Source organism: Protomyctophum bolini (assembly GCF_963924005.1).
Source record: "Protomyctophum bolini genome assembly, chromosome: 9".
Taxonomy (NCBI): Eukaryota; Metazoa; Chordata; class Actinopteri; order Myctophiformes; family Myctophidae; genus Protomyctophum; species Protomyctophum bolini.
The window spans coordinates 19,468,302-19,493,219 of NC_137870.1; positions in this window are offsets into that span (position 1 = coordinate 19,468,302).

A 24,918-nucleotide genomic window follows, 5' to 3' on the forward strand; every position below is an offset into this window, starting at 1 on the left:
TGTGTGTGTGTGTGTGTGTGTGTGTGTGTGTGTGTGTGCGTGTGTGTGTGTGTGTGCGTGCGTGTGTGTGTGCGTGCAACCACATACCTCTGCATAAAACATTATGACTGTCCCCTGTGCGTGCGTGTGTGTGTGTGTGACTGTGTGTGTGTGTGTGTGTGTGTGTGTGTGTGTGTGTGTGTGTGTGCGTGAGTGCGTGGGTGGACATAATGATTTCTTCTCCAATTTGAATTCAGAGACCAAAATACAATTAAGTTGTCCATTGTTTTTGCCTAATGAATCAGCTGGAGTTGAAGTGCCCTCTCCACAAGTCAATTAAAACCAGTCAAAGGCTTGGTAATTGTTTAATTATGTCACGTGAAACACTGTCACCATTACCTAAAGTCATACAGGAGTAGATACAGCAAGAGAGAGAGAGAGAGAGAGAGAGAGAGAGAGAGAGAGAGAGAGACAGAGAGACAGAGAGAGAGAGAGAGAGTAGTACTGTAAGTCTACTCCCTGAGTAAGAGGGAGAATGGCATACAATTACATTGTATGTTTAGCATTATGTGCATGCGTGTCATAGAGTGGTTATATGTTTGTCGATATTTATATTTTTGCAGCATTTGTATTGCTGTCTTCCCAAAGTGTGTGTGTGTGTGTGTGTGTGTGTGTGTGTGTGTGTGTGTGCGTGCGTGCGTGTTTGTGCATGGACCTGTGTGTCTGTCTCCAGTGCTAGCTGTGTGTGGCCGCCAAGGAGGACATAAGCCTACGTTTAATAAACAATTTGGCAGGTGCGTAAACACACACAAAACCTGCAACCATGCACGCACGCATGCACGCACACAGACACACACACACACACACACACAAAGCATGTGTATGTATCATTTTTGTGAATAAGTGCATGTTTGTCTGTGCGCATGGCATACACACGTGCTTCATGGGAACAGGTTTTGGCTAGTAGAGTAGATTTACTGTGCCTCCCGGTGAATTCACACACGCCAACCCCTTGGAGGGACTCAGATAGGCCTTCTCTATAATGGACAGATTGGATCAGAGAGGAGAACCTGGAGCTATGTTTAACAACGCCATATGGACCTAATGAGTAAGAGATGGCTGGGATAATTGGCACTTTGAAGAGTTTAGATGAGAGCCAATTGCAAACTTGATGAATAACTTCTTACTGTATTTTTTTTACACCAGGGTCATTTCATATTATTTCACTTGTTAGGATGTGACTTTGAAGAATAATGCAATTATTAGGCTACTTGGAATATGACACCAACTTAAACGTGTTCGATAGAATCCCATCAATCTACTCATCCCCTTCTCCCACTACACACACACACACGTGCATACGCACATGCACACACATACACACAGGAGACAGTTTTATGCAGAGGTATATGGTTGCACAGTGTACATACCCGCATGCATGCACAACACATGCACGCACACACTTTTTTACACAATTACACACCATTTTACAATTTTTTTTATATTCCCAGTGTGCTGTTGCTGACATGACAGGTGATACTGTATTAAAAAATATATATTAAGTTGAGGCAAGTAAGAGGTGCTACGGCTAAGCAAGTGCTCAGCAGAAATCAACACAATGCTGCCAATTCAATCCGATCTGTACCACCAATAAATCATTTTCAATAAACATCATAGACATGTCAATGCTTGAAGAAGATTTTTATGAGACTCAGACAAGACAATGTTCCGTCAGATATACTTCAGATAAGTTTCCAATGACAATGCATCCTTAAGATGTTCTGGGCAGTGGTGGAAAAAGCAATTAAGTGAAATTCAACGTGAATTCTGAATGAATGTTAGGCTAATAATTTGCTCAGGCAAGCAAAAAAGGAGGAGCAAAAAAGTTAAGAAAAGCAAGAAAAAAGTAAAGGAGGGATAATAGTGTGAGTCTCATTGGCTGTTCTTTGGGTTTTGTCCATCTTCTTCTTAGCTTTCTATCTTCATCTTGTTCATTTCACTTATTCTCTCCTTACCAAAAATCTCAAAATTTGAGTTTTGTGAAAAAATGACACATGCATACAGTATTTATTTATGTTTTTGTCTAATAACTGAAGGATCCAGTAAGTCTGATTAAGAAATAAATAGCATGAGTCATAAAATGCTCAAAACAATTTCTAATCACCTATGCAAAACTGGCACGGTTTAGGGACTGTGTGTCATACACAAGACTGGACCTTTTCTGTGCTGCATTTTCCACCGGAAAGGCATGTGTGTCCACACTGCATTGTTACTTTTATCTCCCTCTTCTTCAGTTCCTTTTTTTTTTTAAACAACACAATGGGAACAATGCATGAAAAATAACCTCACCCACTTTTTTACTTGTAAAACTGTGTCAATGAAAGACTGTAAAGGTGAGACATTCCAGAGTTTGAAAGCCTGAATTTGCACTAGTGGAACATCAGTGGATAGTCCAAGCATTACAGATCATACCTGACGAAGACCCACAAGGGTCGAAACGTTGTACCAATAAAGAATTTTCCTGGGAGCAGTGAAACAGTGTGCGGACATCCCTTCCTTTTCATAGTCCAAGCATGGTCACGGACGAAGGGGTGCATTTCATTTGCCAAGTGTGAAATGGTGCCAGGTGCAAATTGGCCTCATTCCACACCTAGCAAATCAGGCACGACAATGGCACTTTTCATCTTCATATAATTGGTCCTCAATGTTGGGCCTCCCCCAAAGTTATTAGTGCAGCCACGCCTGGCAGCCGACGAAAACTAGAGACACTGCCCCCGTTGCCAGCCTTAGATCTCCATATATGGAGCTGACCTGTTCTGACATTCCATATTTTGATCTGACCACATTAAACCCTGTACACTCAAGACACGCTCCATATATGGCCAGTACAGAATTCATTATGTTGATCTGACCCCCCATGCTAAAGCACCAGCGCTTGGCCAGCAGTCTGCTGTCACCTAGGTGGATGTGTGCACGCGACCTCGCTTCTCACCCTCAGGCGTCTTACTGGTTTTCGTGAGAACGATAATATTTTCGCATTGCAAATTTTTAAGAATAGAAAGCCTGCAGTTTCTATTAGTTTGGATTCCCCATTGATGATGTCACTGGTGGATGGGTTTCTGAACTGTCCACATCCCTCCCAAGAGACACAGACCAAGTAGGAAAAAATGGTGGCATTATATCATTAGTGAGGACCAATTATATAAAGATAGGTTGAAAAGGGGTGAAGTGGGAAAGATCACGAAAGAAACATGTAGACCCCCTGGACATGACGCTGTATGTTGCAGGGACCTACGTACACCAATCCAACCCTTGGTGCTGATACTTTTCATATTCTTTGGTATGACCCGGCCGGGGATCGAACCCTGACCTAGGAGTCTCAGGGCAGACACTCTAACCACAAAGCCACTGAGCTGGTGAAGGTTGAAGAGTGAACCTTGGGAAGGCTAAATTAAGGCACAATAAATGGATGTTTTAGAACGAAAGTGACATGACTGAGGGCATCTGGGTGTGTGATCACCTTATTAGTGAGACTAATGCATTTCAATTCAAGTCCAAAGCAACTGAAAATTCCCCCTAATCCAATTCAGCTTGTAGACGTGTTCTCCAACAACCTTCACTTCTCCACCCTTGAACATCTATTATGATTCCCCACACACAAAAACACACACACACACACACACACACACACAATACATATGTATATATACACACACATACGATACAATTTACCATGGTGGCTCTTGCTTGGACAAGCACTGCAAACAAATTTATATGCTAGACTAAACGTCTTTACACAACCAGAATAAACAAAAATGTGTCAATGAATGTTCCACATCAAACTATTCACATAGGCCTGCATACAGTTGTTCATGCAATACACCATGTTCTGTGTGGATGTACCTATTGATTGATTGATTGATTGATTGATTGATTGATTTTTTTATTTTTATTATTCCAACCAGTTCCTTTACCCTCCATCAGGCGCCCCGGCTGGCCAGGGGGAGGCAGTTTAGAGACCAGGATTACTGCATGTTTTTGTGAGGGTACCTACCCTAGGGGACACGGGGAGAACATGCAAACTCCACACAGATTGATTGATTGATTGATTGATTGATTGAAGTATTTATTAACAGTTTGCAGAATGGGTACATTTCACATGAAAGCACAACTCAATACAAAGACTGTTACTGTGGACGACACACTGATAAAGCATTACACTTGTTTACAACTGGGTCCACCATTTTCAATTCATCAGAACATTTAGAGACGTACAAATGTACACTTCTATATATATATAACAGGAAATCATGTAATCAGGTAAATAGGGAAAATAATTGCAGGAAAACAATGCCCCCGGTAAGGACAAAAAGTAAATGAGGCCCACATTCTGTAAACAAAAGCGGCAGAGGCCAGCTGCTGGCTGAAGACTAGCTGATGGATGGTTGACGTGATGGATGAACTGACTTGGTGGAGGATGGCAGAGAGATGGTGGACAGGCTAAAAACAGACCCCGGACAGACCTTAATGATCCCAGCTATCCACCACACTTCCATAGAGAGCAATAATCATTAGCAGAGGCAGCAGATAGATATTGTCCGCGCGTGATTTATGTGTATGTGTGTGTTGGGTATAGGTGTCAGGGTGCCTGGCTGCCTGCACCCATATGTTGGTGTCTTTGTACGTATATGGTGTGTGTATATGGTGTGCGTGCATGCGTGCGTGTGTTCACTGACAGAGTGTTTGCCTCAGAAGAGATAAATCAATGTGTCACATAATTGCTTGAGTGACCTTTGCTGATAAGAAACGCAAGCCCTTTGAAATCTCTATCTGTCTCTGTCACTTTGACCATCTTCACCTCTCCTCGCTATTTCTGTTTCTCCCTGTAGCATAATGTCACTCACACTTTCACACACACACACACACACACACACACACACACACACACACACACACACACACACACACACGCATACGCATGCATGCACATGCACACACACACACACACACACACACACACACACACACACAAAATGGAAAATAGGCTGTAATTAGTACCATGCATCAGTCTACACAGCATGGTTAACTTGCTCGTTATCAAAATCAAAAGCCTAAGTGGAACGGAAGCCCTGTTCCTCTGCAGCAACACTTCTTTCCCAAACAGATCAGATTATCAATCATTTTTTTCACCCTGGGAACGTATGAGAGTTATTAAAACAGATAACTGCTTATCGTGGGGGGACCCAAAAGCATTAAGAGCTAGACCCATTGTGCGAACCAACCAACCCACAGATTTGGGGATAAGATGGAGGTTGAATGCTTTTCAAGAAGCAACAAACTCACAGAGTTGAGGCAAAAGTATACCAGATGCGGCATCCCACACAGGTCCAATAGATGTAAGCAAGTAAATACTCTTCTTTTTCTATTGAACCTATGGGATGCAGCACAAGCACAGCTTCCCTACCGGAGCTGTTCTGCATTGTTCAGTGTTGATTTCGTCGACTAAACCTATGGCAAAGAATGTTCGTCGGCTACCTTTTTTCACTGACAGAAACTAAATAAAAATGTAATAAAAACTAGGCTATGAGGACTAAAACTAGACCAAATATATTGACAATTTTGTTAACAAAACTACTAAAATGTTAGAGAGGGACTAGTGGAGAAGAGATCGGCTCGGTCCTTACTTCTAATACTTCAGTCTGGAACTCTTGTCACGATGAAAACCATTCTTTGACAGACTCTGAGATCACAAACCCCCTGAACTAGAGTGTAAATATGGTATACATATTATTACGTTTATAATATAATTATAATTATTACAGTATTTTGTTATTAGAGGGACATGACAGAAATGAAATGGACACGTTACAACAATATGACATGCTGAAAACCTAAATGCTACTGGGAGGAGGCTGGGGAGTTTTGTTCGGTGACAAACTGTCATTTGTGGAAGCAGCAAGATGTTGAGAATGATTTTCGGTCTCCTGTAGACCTGTAGATTGAACCATTAGGCTTGGCCTCTATGCCTGGCTGAACGGCCGTGCTGCTCCATTTCACTGTTTTAAACTTACATCACATTAATCCCTTAAAGGGCCTTCACTCAGTCCCAATACAAGCTGTAGTAATGATCATCAAGGTGACCTTGGTGGAAAGTGCTTGCTCGAATACTGCCTTCTGTGTTGCCTGTCTCTCTCTCTCCATCTGTGTCATGCTATGGTGGTTTGCCTAAAAGGTTTGAACGGTCTTTCTACTTTAATGGGCCTGACACACCCACATATCTTGAAGCAGGCCTTTCTCTCTCTCTCTCTCTCTCACACACACACACACACACACACACACACGTGGCACCGATGGAGCGCCACACACACACACACACACACAGGGAGGTTAAGCAATGAGGAAGAGGAGATGAGGAGAACAGTGCTTTATCATTACAGATAGTATTTCCTGTGGGAGGTGTAACGGCCGATGGCTATTACATCGGCCGATCCCTGCCACATGCCTACCTACCTACCTGCCTGGTGTGTGTGTGTGTGTGTGTGTGTGTGTGTGTGTGTTGTGTTCTCATATAACAGCCGAGTGGCTGAGAGGAGAGGCTGGCTGCAGTTGTCTCTATTGCAGTAAATAGAGACAAAGAGCCCAACTTCGCTCAACTCCAGCCTGCACGCTTAACTGCTCCATCCGCCATGTGCTATAACTTATACTGCTTCCTCTTCTGCTCTCTGATGCTGTCAGTCTGTCTCTCTCCCTCTTTCACCTCCTCCTGTCACACACTCTTTCTAGCTTTATCATTCTCTCTCTCTCTGCAGTGCCTCAGGCCTAGTTTTCATTGCTGCTTAAAGCGAAGTCTCTGCTCTAGCTGTGGAATAGTTTGCACCAGCTAGTTTATATGAGGTAGTTTCTATTGCTAAATGGCTAAATGTCTGCCAAAGCCTACTTCAAAATAAGAATAGCGTTGGAATATTAACATTAACAGTATGTCATAACCCAGTAGCAGTGTTCAAAATAACAATAATTTATTTACAAGAGATAACTAATATTAACTTAATATATAAAGAATGCTTCAGAATGTATGAGATGTGGAAGTCAGTAAGATCAGTGGTGTCAGTGTGGATGTGTGGTTAATATGGTGAAGGTGTGTTGTAGTGTGCAAATCAAACAGTAAAGAGAAACAAACAGAAGGGTGCTGTCATCTGGAGAGGGACACAGAGAATGGCTGGCAAGCCCTCTTTTATAGAGGTTCCAGGAGCACTGGCCAGGTGCCCCTAATGCACCTAATGAGGAGTCTCAAGTGGGCCGACACCACATGATCTGTGGGAGAAACACACACAGGGCAGTACACCATATACACAGCATAGGCCCTGCAGGCCAGGCCAACAGTCGACGAATCACTGTAGAATGTATCAGGAAATATGCTGTAGTGTAGACATTAGCATTATTATTATTAAGGTTGTCTGTTTTTTGTTTAATCTCCTTCTTCCACCAAAAATTGCAGTTCTGGCTTAAGCGTGGCAATATGGTAGAGGGCTATGCCAAATGGTGACGATGCGAAGCACACAACCATGGGCCAAAGGGTGGCGCAATAGCCCTCAATTGAAAGTGCAAACTTTGAACGGGCATAGCTCATGAACCGTTTGACCGGGTCCGTCAGCAATAACACTTCGATACACATATGCGTCTATTCATGCTGAACAACTTCCGTGGTCTGACTTTGACCTCTGACCTTGATCAACCCACTATTTTGAATTATAAATAATTTCTTCTGTCGGCGCTCCAGGCATAACCGTGCAGTCGTTTTTTACGAAATGTGACAATATGTAGAGTTCTACTGTATGTCACCCTGCTTAGACACGAAGCTCACAACCATTGGCCAAAGTGTGGCCATTCTATGCGAGCGAACCGGTGGAGCTATAGCTTGTTGACATGCCTGGAGTGGACGAACTGCAGGCACCGGCACAGTTGTTTGTTTCCTCAGCATGCGTTGGCGATGCCACTTCAGTCATGCATGCATTACAGACTGTGTGCCCTTTACTGTGTGCATTGAATAACGTAGTGCACGACAGTTGTGACTGTGACTGATTAAATCAGCCATCACAAACCCTACATTCCTCCCAACACCTAAATGAGGCTGGGGAGGGGTGAAAAAGGCTCTAACAACACCCCTAACAGCATTGTCCTGTGCCCCCCAAACACCCCCCCCCCCCTTGCCCACCTCCCTTCCCTTCCCTCTCAGAAACCGGTGGCTTGGAGATTCTGACCTGGCTGGCGGAGCTGGCTCTGGGCTTGGGCTGCCGCGGGGGCAGCTTTGATGGGCTGGGAGGAGGTTTGGCAGCTGGATCACGATGAGTCGCCAGCCACAGGCAGTAGCCTGTGATGGCCGCCCGTCACTGCACTGCTTCACCAATCCTCTGGTGGGCACCACCAGACTTAAGCCATTGCAGGGCAAGGGCTGGGTGCCTGGATGTTGGCGATAGTACTCAGCCCCCAGAGGATGCTGCTGGTTCTCAGACTTCTGGGACACATAGCTCAGTGGCTGCTCCTCACCGGTCCCCTGAGGATGCTGCTGGTCTCCACGCTGCTGGAGTTGGTACCCGACCTGATGGCCAGACTGCTGTCATGTAGCCAGGCTCTGCTGCTCCTCGTCAGCGCCACTTGGCTGCTGTCTTCTTAACCATTGTGAAAAGCGTTAGGACAGACAGCCACGGTTTTTCGGTCAAAGTTTAGGGGGTAAAACTTTCAATATTGTGTATATACTAAATAAAATATGGCCATGTGACAGACCTTCACCTTGTAACCATGACCTTGTCAACCTAAAGTTTATATATCTTCAGGACAGACTGATCATTTCCCAGTTTCATGCAGCCCATCTGTTCTCAAGTTGCAATCAATCAACCAACCAATCAATCAATCAGACCTGACCTGGTTATAGGGCATCAGGTAGGTTCTAATCAGAGTGTGAGAATTTATTTTGCGAGTCGCCATTCATTTTTGTACAAGATAAGACAATGACTATGTATAGCTTTTTCCTCCAAAACTCTCTCTCGCACGCACACACGCACACAAACACATACAGATATATGCCCTAAGGATGTGTTCTAAACACAGTATATTAAATTAGGTATTGGGGCAGTATTGTATTATGTTCTGCATGCCAAGTGAGTTGTGCTTTAATGGACAGTTTCACAGGCATGGATTAAGGCTAGCCATTAGACTCAAATTCTTATTTCAACACTCATTGCCTTTGCAGATTCAATATCAGATAATGCAGTATTGATTTGGGAGCCAGGCTGTATTCATATCTTATAGTCTTTTAATGTAGTAGGTATAGTCAGCTAGTTTCATTACATACACGATAGGCTATGTCTGAAATAAATGTGATCGGAGGAAAGGAAGGAAGCACCCCCCGGCTCATACGACTGTGAATGTGTGGCTCCAGGCAGCCCCGTAAAGACATCAAGCTCTATTCTCCCGTCACAAAGGCTACTTGCAGAACAAAACAAGGAAGTGATGTGGCTTTCTCTGGTGGCGCAAAGCGTAGCTACTTTTGTGAATGTAATAGTTTTATTAGGTTAATATTGCTATACGTTTGTAACCGTTTTAGAAAAGCAATAAGCCACTCGAGGCCCCAGCTTACCGGATATTTTACAATGGCTGGGGGCGTAGGCAGACCCGACACGGAGGGTCTTCTACCCCTCAGCCATTGCAAAATGGCTGAGACCTCTCGTGGCTTATTGCTTAATTTATCATCACATGTGTTACATCAAGGAAGTGGTCATGTGGTCATTCAAATTTGTATATTAACATAGGGCTGAGGGAACATAGGCACACTCCCCTTCCCCGAGGATGTGTGGTGTGCTGGCAAGCAGCAGGTGTTTTAATGCCATGAAGATGACATTGCCCATTCATATTGACTATCACAGTACATTGAATGGTGCGTGGGGGGGGGGGGGGGGGGGGGGTGGAGAAGGGCACTTTGTAAATAGTTGATGAGGTCTCATTGTAATTGGAGTGAATATTTGGTGGAAAGAAGAACAGAACAAAGAAAAGGGAACAGGGGTGATCAACAGGAAAGTCACAAGTGACCTGTTTTTTTTGTCTCTGACAGGTTGAGTGCATGATGCACGCATAAACACCCATTTATCTCTATCTCTTTCAAACGGTCTTGCATAAACAATCACGCATACACTCACACACCCATAAACTCTCTTACTCGCACACGCATGCACGCTCACTCTCGCAGGCATGCACATACACACAAAGATATACTGTACCCTAAGGATGTGTTCTAAATACAGTACATTCAGTTATATTGGGGCAGCATTGTATTATATTCTTAATGCCAAGGGAGTTGTGATTTTCCAGACAGTTTCAAAGCATGGATTAAGGCTAGCTATTAGACTGCAATTCTTATTTCAACAATGATTACATTTGAAGATTCACGTTGTCATGAGCCCTATATCAGATAATGCAGTATAGATTTTTGGGCCAGGTTGCATTAACATATATTCTGCATCTCTTTTAATCTCTTCTTCTTTCGTGTATCATCAGATGGCCTACTTAAAGGGACACTTCCCCCTTTTTGCAAAACAAATATATGTTAATGACGTTTAGAAGATTTAGAACACTTTCCCGGGGGTATTATGTGGTTTTAAATATTTTAGATTTTAGCAGTGAGCCCATTGTCTCTGATGTCATGGACAGTTGGACACTGGGCTCACTTACTTCCTGGACTACATCAAAGAAGCTTTGAGAAGGAAGAGAAGTGGTCACGTGACTGGGCTGCGCCATGACACTTTCATGGACGCTTTCATGGTAGCCAAACTAACATGACAATAATTGCAGGGTGGGGCATGCATTTCCAACTTGCATCGTTCCAAGTAGGCCGGTGCCCGACGGGCACCGCTCTAGTAACAATACAACTAGAGAACCAAGTAAACATAGACATACTGCAATTCTTCAGATCCAGATTGTAAGTCATTATCAAATTGTAGGTGAAAAACCTAAGAAGGTGTGCCATGCATTTTTTTAAATCACGTTTACATAGTTGTGCAACTTGTGCCCCAGATGTTGGCTACTGCAACACTAATAAGAAGGAAGTTCCATTACTTACAGTACCTTGTGCACTCACCATTGCCAATCCAGACTTTAGAAAGGAAGAATCAACAAGTAAGTATACATACAGGAGGATGCTTGGCACTGGCTGAGTGGCATATCCATTGATCATCCTGGTGAGGAATGGTATATTAAGGAGAAGACTAACTCTTGGAGCATGATACAGACCATGGTTAAACAACTGCAACAAACTCTGCAGGGAAGAAAAGCTTCTTGCTCCGGAGGAGGCATTGTGCTCATCGAGGAATTTAAGAGGGCCTGAGTGCCCACTTAAGAGTTTGCAAAGTGTCCAATACAATAACTTTCAAAGCCAAAAGAGAGAGAGGCAGAGTGTGTGTGTGTGTGTGTGTGTGTGTGTGTGTGTGTGTGTGTGTGTGTGTGTGTGTGTGTGTGTGTTTGTGGTGTGAGCTGTTTTGTATTGCAGTAAAGTGCTCATTGAAAATGTATGAGTGCCAGCCACTCGATCAAGAAGGTACACATTGCTGGAAAGTCTTTACATAAAAAGGCTGTAATGGAGTAGCTATGCATTGGCTGGCCAGGAAGGAATAAGGGGACAATACACAAAAGTGTGCAGCATTCCTCGTTGTTCTCAATTTGCCTGCGTTTGAACCTCATCTTACAATGCAAACGCAGACGAAAGAGACGAGGATGGATGTGTACAGAAGGTAGGGAGGAATGGATGGAAAAAGGAGTGGACGGGAAGACAATATAGAAAACTACCTGACACTTGATGATAGTTGAATCACACATTAGCATGCATCACTTGCATGGAGATGCACGTGCATGTGCTTGTAAATGGACCTAAATGAAAACACATGCAATCTCTCTCTCTCTCTCTCTCTCAAGCAGAGACCACCTGTGCTGGTGTTAGGGGAACTCTTTAGGCAAGATGAACAGAGATCTGTCCCATTCATCTCCTACATAACGAGGAGCAGTTGCAGATGGTTCCAGATTTTCTGGCACAGAGCTCAGAGAAGCTGGAGCAGGCTTGATCTTCTATGTGTGCACGTGTGGATGTGTGTGCCTGAAATAGAGACAATGAAGGAGGGAGAGTGAGAGAGACAGACCGAGAGAGAGGCTTGTGGATAATGAGACCAAGGGACACTCAAGCACACAGCCACACACAAGCAAACACGCTTGAACACACAAACACAGGCAAGCATGCACGCACGCACGCGTGAAACATGGCTCAATATGGTGAAAGGTATCCAACCAAAACTCACTGGCCTCATTTCCTCAGCTATACTTTACAAATGATTTGATTGATGTCACTTAACATCTAACTGCAATCCGTGTGACGGATTAATTGTGTACCGTAAATTTCCACATACTAGCCTTTCTGCAAATAGCCCTCCACTACCAAATAACTGCCGGGGGTCTGACACCATTTCACATATTTTGCATCCAATCCACGATTGACAAGATATTCGTCTCATTGCCCAACCTTACTGTATGCCTTTGTTATTATTGGGGAAATTCTATTTTATTGGGTAGGCCCTAAAATTATGATCACAGGGAATGATTTTGGGTAGTTCTTATTCCAGTAGTGGTTCCGGCCTGATGACTACAAACCAGTGACTACAACATGACGTAAGATATCATCCATTCTCTTTGGATCAAATAGCAATCTCAGCAAGGCAGATGGCTTCTTGGTTAGAGTGGGTGACAATATCATCACATGAAAAGATGGAATTACCTACCTACCTACCTCAATCAATCAATCAATCAATCAGATTTTATTGTCACTTCCACAACTCATGATGCTTCACATTTAAAAACAATAGACACATTAAAAAGAGGCAAAGCCTTTTAAAAAACACATTAAGAAGTAAAAAGAGCAGACAACATTGGCAGGTGAAAGTGCTGATCATTCAAAGTGCAATATAGGTAAAGTGCTATTCATCTCTCAGGGGTCAGTCATTATGCCTTACTGACACATCGGTCTGTATATACCGTCAGCCGGCTATGGGGGGAGGGGGCACCTGTGATCTTCTCCGCTGCTCTCATTATCCTCTGTAGAGACTTGCGGTCAGCATACAGTTCCCATACGAGACAGTGATGCAGTACGTCAGGACGCTCTCAATGGTTCCTCTGTAAAATGATGTCATAATAGAGGGGGGGGGGGGGGTTCACATTTTTCAGTCTCTGCAGGAGGTACAGGCATTTCTGGGCTTTCTTGGTGATAGCTGAGGTGTTAGTGGACCAATTTAGGTCATCAGCAATATGCACCCCCAGGTACTTTGTACCCTTTCCACAGCAGCACCGTTGATGGCAAGTGGGGTGTGCACACTAATACTATAGGGCCTCTATTGACCATCTCCTTGGTCTTATCCACATTTAAGGACAAGTTGTTATCGTTGCAGCACATGTCCAGTTTCTCCACCTCCTCTCTGTACTGTGTCTCATCGCCGTTCGTGACTATAGGCCCACCACTGTTGCGTTGTCAGCAAATTTGATGATGTGATTGGAGCTGGACCTGGCAGAACATGCAGTCGTGAGTCCGTAAGGTGAACAGGAGTGGACTGAGCACACAGCCCTGGGGGGAGCCGGTACTCAGTGTGATGGTGCCAGAACTACAGTATGTTCTCCTATTTTGACTGACTGCGGCCTGCAGGTGAGGAAGTCCAGAATCCAGTTACCGAGAGGCGTGTTGCGACCCAGTAGTTCTTAGCTTCCCAATCAGCTGCTGGGGGATGATGGTGTTAAAAGCGTAGCTGAAGTCAATGAACAGCATTCTGACGTATGTGTTTCTCTTGTCCAGGTGTGTAAGGGCCAAGTGCAGGGCAGTACTATTTGGAAAAATGCAGTATATATGTGTACAATATCCTAGGGGGTTTCCTTCTGCTAATTGGCACAGTGGATGCTTAAATTTGGGCTAACAAGGGAAATGTGAACTCTTTTCAATCCTAAAATTGCCCCCTACCTGATTTATTAGTCCTATATGTCTGTTGAACACGTCCGTCGATGTGTGTGGCCTCACTAAGCAGACTTAAAAGCCATTTTGTTCGGTGTCAGGGGGCAGTGAGTTTGTTTCACTAATGTGATTAACAGGAGTTGCAACGCTGAATACAGAACAGTGCTCCTTCCGCTACTTCAACTATGTGTAAAGCCTTAGTCAAAAAGCATCCTGGAAGCAGGTGCAACATGAGAGGGGAACCAGTTACACACCAGGTTCACACTTTTCTCTTCATCACTGTACGTGCACGCACACACACATACACACACACACACACACACACACACACACACAATTGCTGCTGTGAAATTAGGTGGCTTTGTTTCCCTATAGCCTATCCTATATTTGGAGTCGTCTTCCAGTATTTCTCCCAGCTCTCTCTATCTCGCACGCACACACACACACACACACACACACACACACACACACACACACACAGTATGGCAGGCAGTAGACTTGGCATTAAAAAAGAACAGATACAAATGGTTGCATGGGAGCATAAAAGAGAAATAGTTGCAAGGACGGACGAATGCACCAATAGGTTCTTCTTGTTGATCAATGAGAACTGGACAATGGGCCCGGCAGAAAGCCGCTGGGTCACCAGAGGTTCAAGTTTACCCCTCCCTCCCCAGCCCCTCTCAAGCCTGCATCACAACCTGTCACACTTTACACGCACGCACGCAAACTGCCTCCCGTGCCATCCATTAGTGTGATGGGTGCATCTGCTATACCAAAACACAGGCAGGAAAGGGGGCCGGGGATGGGGGGGGGGGCAGACAGACAGAGAGAGATCACACACACACACACACACACACACACACACACACACACACACACACACACACACACACACACACACACACACACACACACACACACACACACACACACACACACACACACACACACACACAGGTCGGGGGGGGTGCATGGGGTGTTTGGCAAAGGAGTTTCCCCAGAAAATAAATCTACAAAAGTTTCTTTCCACAGATTTGTCTTGAAAGTTAGCTGAACCTGCAGTACTTTTTTTCTTTCCTTTTCTTTTGAATGATTTTTTATTTGTCAATATGCTAGGCCAAGAGGATTGGCAAATTGATTACAAATTGAGCACAACAAATCCAGTTTGTGTGACTGCCATTCAGATTGAGTGTGTCCCTGCCGTTACCTGCAACGCTGCCCGTAAGTCAGCCACTGCCTGAAAATGACGTGTAGGAGCTTTCTCTCTCTGTCCCTAACAATGTCTGGTTGTCAAAGTGGGGTGTGGGGACCCCCAGGGTTTTCTAGGGGGTCCCCAATTAAATGATTGACAGTTTAGACTTAATGCATATCATTGCTATATTGAACACCCTTTACGTCTGTGCAACCAATAGGAAGTATTAAAACGTAATTTCACAAAAACCTCCTAACTCGTCTTGAGCTGGATGTTTATTTCCTGAAAATTTTACATTTTGGAATTAAGTTGTTTCTTCCAGAGAGCAGAAGAAACATTGTTTCAGCGTGGTGCAATTGTTCATGTTCTAAATTGTACTTCACTTAGTTGCCACACTATACAGGCGTTGACACACTACAGGCAGGGAGCAGCACCACTGGATCAATAGCATTTTGTACTCATATGAGATTAATGTAAGGTACAGTGACATCATTCACTTTATGTGTGTGTCGCGTGCGTGCGTGCACACACACGCGTGAGTGAGTGCAGTGACTCAGGAGGCTATACTTCACACAATAAGGATCTGCCAAGATGGTGAAAAACAACAACATACAAGCTGGGAAAATCAATAGCTCTGTTATAACATCATGACATTAGTGGAGTGCCATTTGTTTCACGTGCATGCGTGGTTGGGGGTGTTTGCACCTGTGACTTCAGCAGTTGAGATTGCACTCATCAGTTGCCTTAAGCAGCCCTTAGGCATGTGCACTCACACACGAACACACTGGAAAGAAGTGCATGGTACATAGAGGAAGCATCACCACTGCAGAGTTTGCAAAGAGGTTTGGGACTGTAATGAGGAAAATGCTAAAACAGCACCAGCTGCTCCATGCATCTATACATTATAGAGCAGCGGTTCCCAAGCTGTGGGCCGGGGGCCACTGGTGTGAGTGAGGATGCTGCACTGCCGCAAGTGGGCCCTAAAATATGACAAACAAGATTGTAATGTTAATTAAAGTTATTATATTTTATTTTCACTTAAAGGACAACTTTGTTTTGTTTTGTTGTTTTTTTCAATCAATCAAGAAAGAATCTGTTCTTAGGTTGTTATTAGAGAAGGTAAAAGATGAGTGTTCAATTTGCTGCTTTCTTTCGATTTTAGCTATTTTTTATGTGGGGCGGGGGCATTCGAACAAGTGGCTAAATATTTGATTGTGATTTCTTACTATTATTTTCTATAGTCCTACTATACCCCAAACAATTACTGTGTACATTTGTATAATCATCTTTCCTTCCTTCCTTCCTTCCTTCCTTCCTTCACACAAATTATTGTCTGCCAGCTAATCGCAGGCTAACATATTTAGTAATAATAGATAATTACCCAGAGGTTAATTGTCGGGGTATTGATAACAGTTTAACGGGTGGTAATTTGTATGATGTGCATATTATGATAGATTTTTGTTAAGTATTGGGATTGCTATGCATTTGTGGGGAGTATTAGGGGCAGCCACCAGGGGCACTTTGTGTAAACGAAGTTGCCATCAATAGCAAGAGCATAAAGGTGCTACAATGTTATTCATACATATGGAGGGAGGGAGACAGGCAGCATAAAAGTGACAGACAGACAGTTACAACGGGTACTATGACAAAATGGTACAATGGGTATTGTAAAACCGGAGGGAGGCGCATGTGTTCCCAACAGGCATCGTTCCCAATGGGCATTGTCTTAGTCTATAAATTACGCTAATCTCTGCATGCATGTGCGTGCGTGCGTGTGTTTGCCTGCATGTGTTCATGTAATTAAACCGATCAACTTCAAACTAAACTCAGTATGTGTATCGTGCCGGAAACCCGAGTACTGGAAACCCGAGGGATTCCAGTACCCATCATGAGGTTAGTCATTCAGGCGGTTGTCCACTGATCTGACCGGGGACATGCACAAAGGCACAAGGGCCAAGTCATTGGTGCTTGGAGGCTTAATTTTACAGGAGAAAACCCCAGCTAAGGATTGGTTAAAATTGGTTAAAAAGAAGAATAGAGTGTGCACACTACTAATGATGTTGAAAAAGCTCCTGAAGTTGTATCGTCAACGTTTCAATGTTATTTGATAGGTCATCTTTTCAACATCACGAGTGTGCAGATTCTATTCTATTTAATATTTGCACCTGGGCCACGGATGTGCGTGCACTACAATCTTCATTAAATTGACATTGGATAGTCAGCCTCTAAAATAGCCTGTAGCAACTCATAATCATGAGTTACTACATAGCCATTATTCACATCCCTATAGTCTACAGTACACAAAGTATTTGCATGAGTGTGCGGCAACTCCCAATCTCTTGCAGTTGTTCCTGATAGTTGGATGCAGTTCACCATTATGCTATTGGTGAAGTGCTGCCGAAGTGAGATTCCACTTTCCTCTGTGCTTTATGTTTAGGCCTTCCCATGGCTGGGAAAGTCCTCTGTGCTTTATGTTTAGGCCTTCCCAGAGCTGGGAAAGATAAGTTCCTCTGTGCTTTATGTTTAGGCCTTCCCATGGCTGGGAAAGATAAGTTCCGGTTGAGAGACCCTGTCAAATGTCACTTGCAAGATTGAATAGATGACTTGTGTCACAACGGCTGTTTGGCATTATTCCAGCTCTAATTCAGACGCTAAGCCATGGGATTTTACACATGCTTGGGTTGGCAGGACTTCAGTCTGAGGTCCTCCTTCTTTGTGGGTCTACACTCTACAGGGTATTTTAGTCTCTGTGTGTGTGTGTGTGTGTGTGTGTGTGTGTGTGTGTGTGTGTGCATGCGTGCGTGCGCGCGTGCGGGCACTGTCTGCCTGAATCTGTGCCCTGCCTAAATCTCCCTCTCCTGTCATTTCAGCTATTCCCACATTCATCTCACCTCACCTTGTTTTGGTGCTATGTCCTTTATTGAACTATTTGTTTTAGTCATGCTGCAGGACCACATTGGAAGCAATTGTTTCATTACGCTTTAATGTGTTATCCTGGGTTTAAATTATATTGTGATTTTACTTGCATATCTTTTACCAAAATCAAATCAAACCTCATTCACTTTTGCACCTGTTTCTCATACGACACCTTCTATTTATACCTGCTCCTGGCCAGATTGTGCCTTTCCAGCGTTCTCTGTATTCTGTTACAGTACCTGTTGTGAACCCTGCCTGTACTTTGACTTTGATTCTGCCTGCTGTCTCATTACAGAATCTGCCTGTTATCACACGTATACTTCTTGCATGCTGTTTTCCTCATTTGGAACTCTAGCTGCCTTTCCCCAAATCAGAGTTTTATTACTATGTCGATTTATTGGATTTTGACCACTTGGTAAGAACAGAAGATGATTACAATGAATATTTTAGGATCAAAGATGTGCAGGATATTTTGAATGATCTACCCCCAACCCAGGTATTTCTCAGTTGTCACCCAACAATGCATCAAACATAGAAAACTATTTCCAGTGTGCATGATATACGTTTCTGTGCCTGTTGGAGTGCAGTGTGTGTGAGTTACTTGACATTTATGAAAACAGTGGTGAAAATGCAATTAAATGTCATAGATCAACCTCTGATAAACTGTCTGGAAAAGTATGAACTGGATATTAGATTCCTCACAGCCTATGCAGTAGCTAGTCAAAGTCAACTTTGGAAAACAGCATTCAGTTTTCCAGTTAACGTGCCGGAGACGGACACACACACACACACACACACACACACACACACACACACACACGGAGTGCAAAACATACTCTCTCCCCATGCCTTCGGCCTGGTGGAGACAACTAAAAACTGAGGTGAAATGGGCAAATGGAATTACTAGTTGAAGTCAGTCAATGTTCTCCCCTGATTTAAAGGGGTGGGTGGGTGCCTTGTAATTGTGTGTAGGTGTAGTGGGTGCTGGTGAAAGGGATGCTGTAGTAGGCTGTAGGGTGGTGGAAAGGGATACTGCCTGTGTAGATGGCTGTGAGTGTTGAGATGGATGCTTTGGCCAGGATATAATAATGGCCCTGCCTGTTTATTCCTGCCATGAACTCAGCACCTTGTGTAATTCTCTCAAAGCACTTCAGAGTCTTATTTAGGACACTCGAACTTGACTGCCAGGTATCTTGCTTGCACTAGCTCTACCTTCTCTGTCTGCATTTTAAGAGAGAATCCCACATGCTGTGCATGGTGCCAGTATCAGAGGCCTGCTTCTCGCTGAAGACTGTCTCCGGTAGCCTCAGGATCTGGATGTACTATTAGTCTATTGTTTTGCTGTCTCGACTCGAATCCTGATTGTCAGGTATATCCGGTACATCTGTTGTAAAATAAAAGAGAGAAAAATAAGTGTGTTGTGATCATGTTTTATTTTATTATTTTTTCTTTTTATGTGAAAAAGAGAACGTAATCTTAATAACTGCAAGATATCAGCATTATACAATAAAAATAATATCAGTCATTGGTCAACGTTTTAAACACACACACACACACACACACACACACACACTTTGCTGATTTCTATGTTTTTGATGTTTGTTATCTTTCTCTAAGTACTGTTTTTGCTGCTCTGTTTGTATTATTGTTCCTTTATTTGAATGGGATGTTCTTGTTTTATTTTTGTTATATTTACAGCACTTTCTAACAATAATGTTTTGAAAGGTGCATTATAATTCAAATTACTGTACCTTACATAAATAGCCTAAATGCTATTTTCCTGTAAATATTGGTTTGTGTTCATAAACAAGTGCTAGAGATGAAATATTAAATGAAATGCCTTGCATTATTGCAAGTCCTTTCCATGGTTGATATCCGGATTTTAATTGGATATAAAATAAATAAATGCTCTAGCTGCAACATCAGGTACATTTAATGTAGATATTTAATTATTGCCAAATGTAGTATTTCATATAGACCTCCTACTGTAGGCTATACCTGTATAATCGCCAACTCCATCAGTACACACATACAGTACAGTTACAGTACAGTGTGTTTTTGTCTGCTGCCATAGTTTTTGTTTCTCCAGTGGAGTGGAAGCCGGAAGCTGGAGTCATCATTAATTCGCTGAATCTGTTTCCAAGCATTTCCATTCAGGTATTTTATGTGCAAGTCACAAATGTTCATAAAAACAGGTTGATGGAAATACAACTAGATATTAGTATGGAGTTTTGTGCTGGCTGGGAGCTTGTGGGAGGAAATACAAATGCCAGACAACAAAATCCACCAGAGAGAAGTAGGAGGCAGTTTTCCAAAACACAGAGCCAAGTTGACCCACAGTTTCAAGATTGTCTAATTTGTGATCAGTGTGTCAAGTGTCTTTGTAAAGTCTATTTTCCAGGCTGGGAAGCGTCTCAGGTCCCCAGCTTCTCTAAAATGCACTTTGTGCCATTTTAATGAAGTAATATACCTGTCACTGTGCGTGTCAGGTGAGGACCCAAAAGCAGAACAAGCAGGTCCAGTATTTATTAGCAACGAACAGGACATACACAGGCGAGAACACAACGTAACAATAACTTATAATCTAGCAAGGAAACACTGAACACAGGGAGACTAAGACACAGACTAACTACACACAGGTGAAACAATAAATACAAACACCACATGATTGGCTGAGAACTTAACATGACACAGGTGGACTCAAGTTAGCAATCAGGGTATAGAGACAAGACAGGTAGTAACAAATAGAGTAGACAGGAAAGTGAGGAAACACTAGGAACATAACTAAACTACACAATAAAAGCACACAGTTCATGACAGTACCGGACGGAGTAACTTCTACTACGGCATGTCTGGGTTGTGCCTGCGCCGATCCGGTTGGACGAAAATAGTACAGCCTACCCTATGTTTAGTGTTCCACAGTTAAGCCACGCCAGGGGATAAGGGACAGGGGACATTTAAAAAAGAAATCGGACTACCAGTATGCTGAATAAAAAATAAGACTTTAAGATGGTTAAACGCTGGCGGGAATAAAACAGATGAGAGGCTGGATTAAATTCTGGATTTTGGGCAAACCTAAATACGGTACATGAATAAATCAGAGATACACTTGCAGTATGATGGTGTGAGATGAAAGCAAAGCCCATTATTATGAACCATTCATTCAGCTGGAGATAAGTTTTGGATTCAGTTTCAAAAGTATTGTCATGTGTTATATGAAACACACCCGCTTCCATCCATATCCACATAAGGGAACCATCAATAAAAACATGCACGCACGTCGCACGCACGCACGCACAGACACACACAGATGCGCACGCGCAAACGCAAACACATGCACGCACGCATGCACAGATTAAAACAGACACAAATAGCAACAGTGTACACACACAACGTCCACAAATAAACAGCATTCGAATTGCTTGACCCCCCCCCCCCCCCCCCAACACACAGTTTTACATACACATCCTTTCACCCCGCCATGCCGCCTTCCTTCCAAAGCTGCCCCTGTGCAGGCGTGATACACACACAGACGCGCACCCGCAGGCAAACGCACACGCGCACGGGCACGTACACGGGCACGCACACACACACACACACACACACACACACACACGTCTAACACACAAACTACACTCTGTTGGCTTTGTTCTGAGCGACTGCTTTAATCTTTAATGTGTTTTGCTTGCTGCTGGCTGCTGTCTGGAGCCTTTAGATTGCTTCACACTGTACTGTTGTCACACTAGAGAGGTCAGTCCAATGACTTTTAAGCCTCAGGCAGGAATACACAAACCACTTCAGACCAATTACACACACTGGCACATGCGCCCGTGTGTGGCACCTCTGTGTGCCAAATACCCATGCCAATATACAGTAGGTGCAGCTATAGGGATATAGGATAAAGCAACATGGACGCACGCACGCACGCACGCACGCACACACACACACACACACACACACACACACACACACACACACACACACACACACACACACACACACACACACACAGTCCCTGATGCACTCCCCTTCTAAGTTCATATCAATTTGTGATTCTTTGCTTTAGCGCTTGCTCTGACCTTTGTTTGCAGATTGGAGCTATGTGGAGAAAATTGGGTTTGAAGCACGATTGCTGTGATCGTTCAATCAGTTTCAGCGCATAGTGATGTATATTCTTAAAGGGATAGTTCAAAATTTTTCACCTTAAAGGACCACTTCACCGCTTTTCAAACTATCTTCATAAGAGGGCTGTGGGCCCGTCCACCAGTGACATCATGGGGAATCCAAGCTAATAGAAACAGCAAGCTTTATTTTCATGAAAAGTTGCAATTCAAAAATGGAAGTCATCGTTGTGACAATAATAAAAATCTAAATATTGTTTAAAAATCTATTGTTTAAAAATAATTCTGCCTAACCATGATGTCACTGGTGGATGGGTTTCTAAACTGCCCACAGCCCATTTCATAATGTAGAATTTCATATAGGCCTCCTACTACACCTGTGCTGTATGTATAATGGCCAACTCATCACACAGTCCACACATACAGTACAGTGCATATATTTGAAGTGTGCTTATCTTGTTAAGATTGGTCTGATCATGTTTCATATCGAGTCCTATTCACACTGGAAGAATATGTGTTGAATGACACTATGAATGACAGTATATCTTTAATTCCGTAAAAGGTAGCCGCCTGGAAATATACGGCAATGGCGCCCAATGTGCTTTAGTTACATCATTGTTTGACATACTTGAGGTGAGGTGAAGCTATGCATATATCTATTATATTAACAATGGAAGATGCACTGTACTGTATTCACTGTAAGCAGGTCGAATCAGGAGAGTGACAGACTACTTGATCAAAGAGAGATGAAAAATAGTATTGGTGACAGTGCACCATGACACAGATACACAGCATTGCTATATTGCACACTATTAAACACAAAATAAGTGTGAAGATTATTCAATAAATTATATAGAAACTCTACTCACGTCATAGCCTATAGCTGCAATTTCCAGGCTTGCACAGCTGGCATGCAAAGGCATTCTTGAGTATGGCAGAGAGAGAGAGGGAGGGGGAGGGGGGGGGGGGGGATTCTGTCTCATTGAGCTCCTCTCCTCAGACAAAATTAATGTTTGGCAGATGCTACTAACCCTGGGATTGTTAAGAAAAACATTAAAACAGTGCAGGCTCCCTAAATCTGGCAATGATGCAGTTGTTCTCAACAATAAGCATCTTTGTTTGCTCTTGGGCTGTTTTCACTTTTTTAGTTTTTTCTTAAGCACCCACAGAATGGGTTGATAGTGTATAAAATGTTGCAGTATATCCTGGCTTATTGTTCTTTTGGAAGAAAGTCACTATTGTCTCCTCTAGTTAAGTAGCACACAGTACTGTTTTGCCAGGCAGGACGCATGCAGGCACCTCCGGTTTCCCCGGCCCGCCGTGGTCTTAGCAAATGTTCTAAGATATGTTGTGACATTAGGGCTGGCCTAAAAAAGGATATTGACAGTGGATCACGATACAATTGACGTTGATGACGATGATAAGGTTCGGACATTAATACATGATCAATCAATCAATCAATCAACATTGTAGCAGTAAATAAATAAAGAATAGCAACAAAGTTAAGACGAATGAGTACATTAGTCTTAGCACACTTTGAAGTGTTGAAGCTGCTGTGCAACTGCATGTACCACACTTTTTGACTGTGAGTGATGCAAATGAACCTGGTAGCAAGTTATTTAGCATTAGACTGGAATAAGTAAGCTAAGATTGTTATTTGTTAGCCTATACTTCATATTCTGTGAGCATGTACATTTTGCTCCTTTAGTCCCACATTAACATACATTTTATTTCAACAGTGACAGTAAGTTTTAGCAAGCCATTAATGATAAATGAAATGCCCCTGGTGCTAGGCCCAACAGATGAATAAGCTGCAGCACAATATCCACCCGATAGACCCTGAATTCACTACAGTATAGCTCCAACTGAAGGTGAGGTCAGTAAGACAACAAAAATGTTATAATTACTGCTGGGTGGAAATCTTGTCCAAAACAATTACTTTTAGTTAGGTAAAGTTAGCAAAAAAAGGGGAATGCTTACCACTAGTGTTCATGAAGGTGTCTACTGTCACATATCAATTTGTTCCAATTTGTTTCCTTTGGGAAACTTTGTGATAGCTGCTGAAAGTTGGGCTACCAATATATTAAATAAGGGGTTTTCATATTTCTGAATCCATTGCAAGCATTAGTTTTGCATGAAAAAACGTCCATAAACGTCATCACAAATGTAATGAGGTCAGCACAAATGTGATGAGGACAGCACATTTGTCACGTCCACACACACACACACACACACACACACACACACACACACACACACACACACAGTACAACCAAAGAACCTTGAACAAGGTACAAGGTTGCAGCCATGAGGATACACACATTGATCGGGCCAGACACGTATGCATATGCTTGTGCAAACACGCACCCATGCCAGCACGTGAATGACTACAGCTGTGTCATATATGTGTGAGTGTGTGAGCATATGTTCAGTACAGATGCAGTGCCAACTCATTAGCTAGCCTAAAGGAGGTGTAAAGAAGGATAACTAATTAACCAGTACTGTGTCTCCATTAGGCTATGTATGGTAAAGTATATATTTACCTTGGTGGCATATCCATACTCCATGAGTGCTGAGATTGATGGCGGCATGTTTACGTTTCCTAACTTTGCATTAACAGGCCATTCCGCGGTATCTGTGGAAAGCCTGCAGGTTTCTATTCCACATTTTAACCAGTCATTACC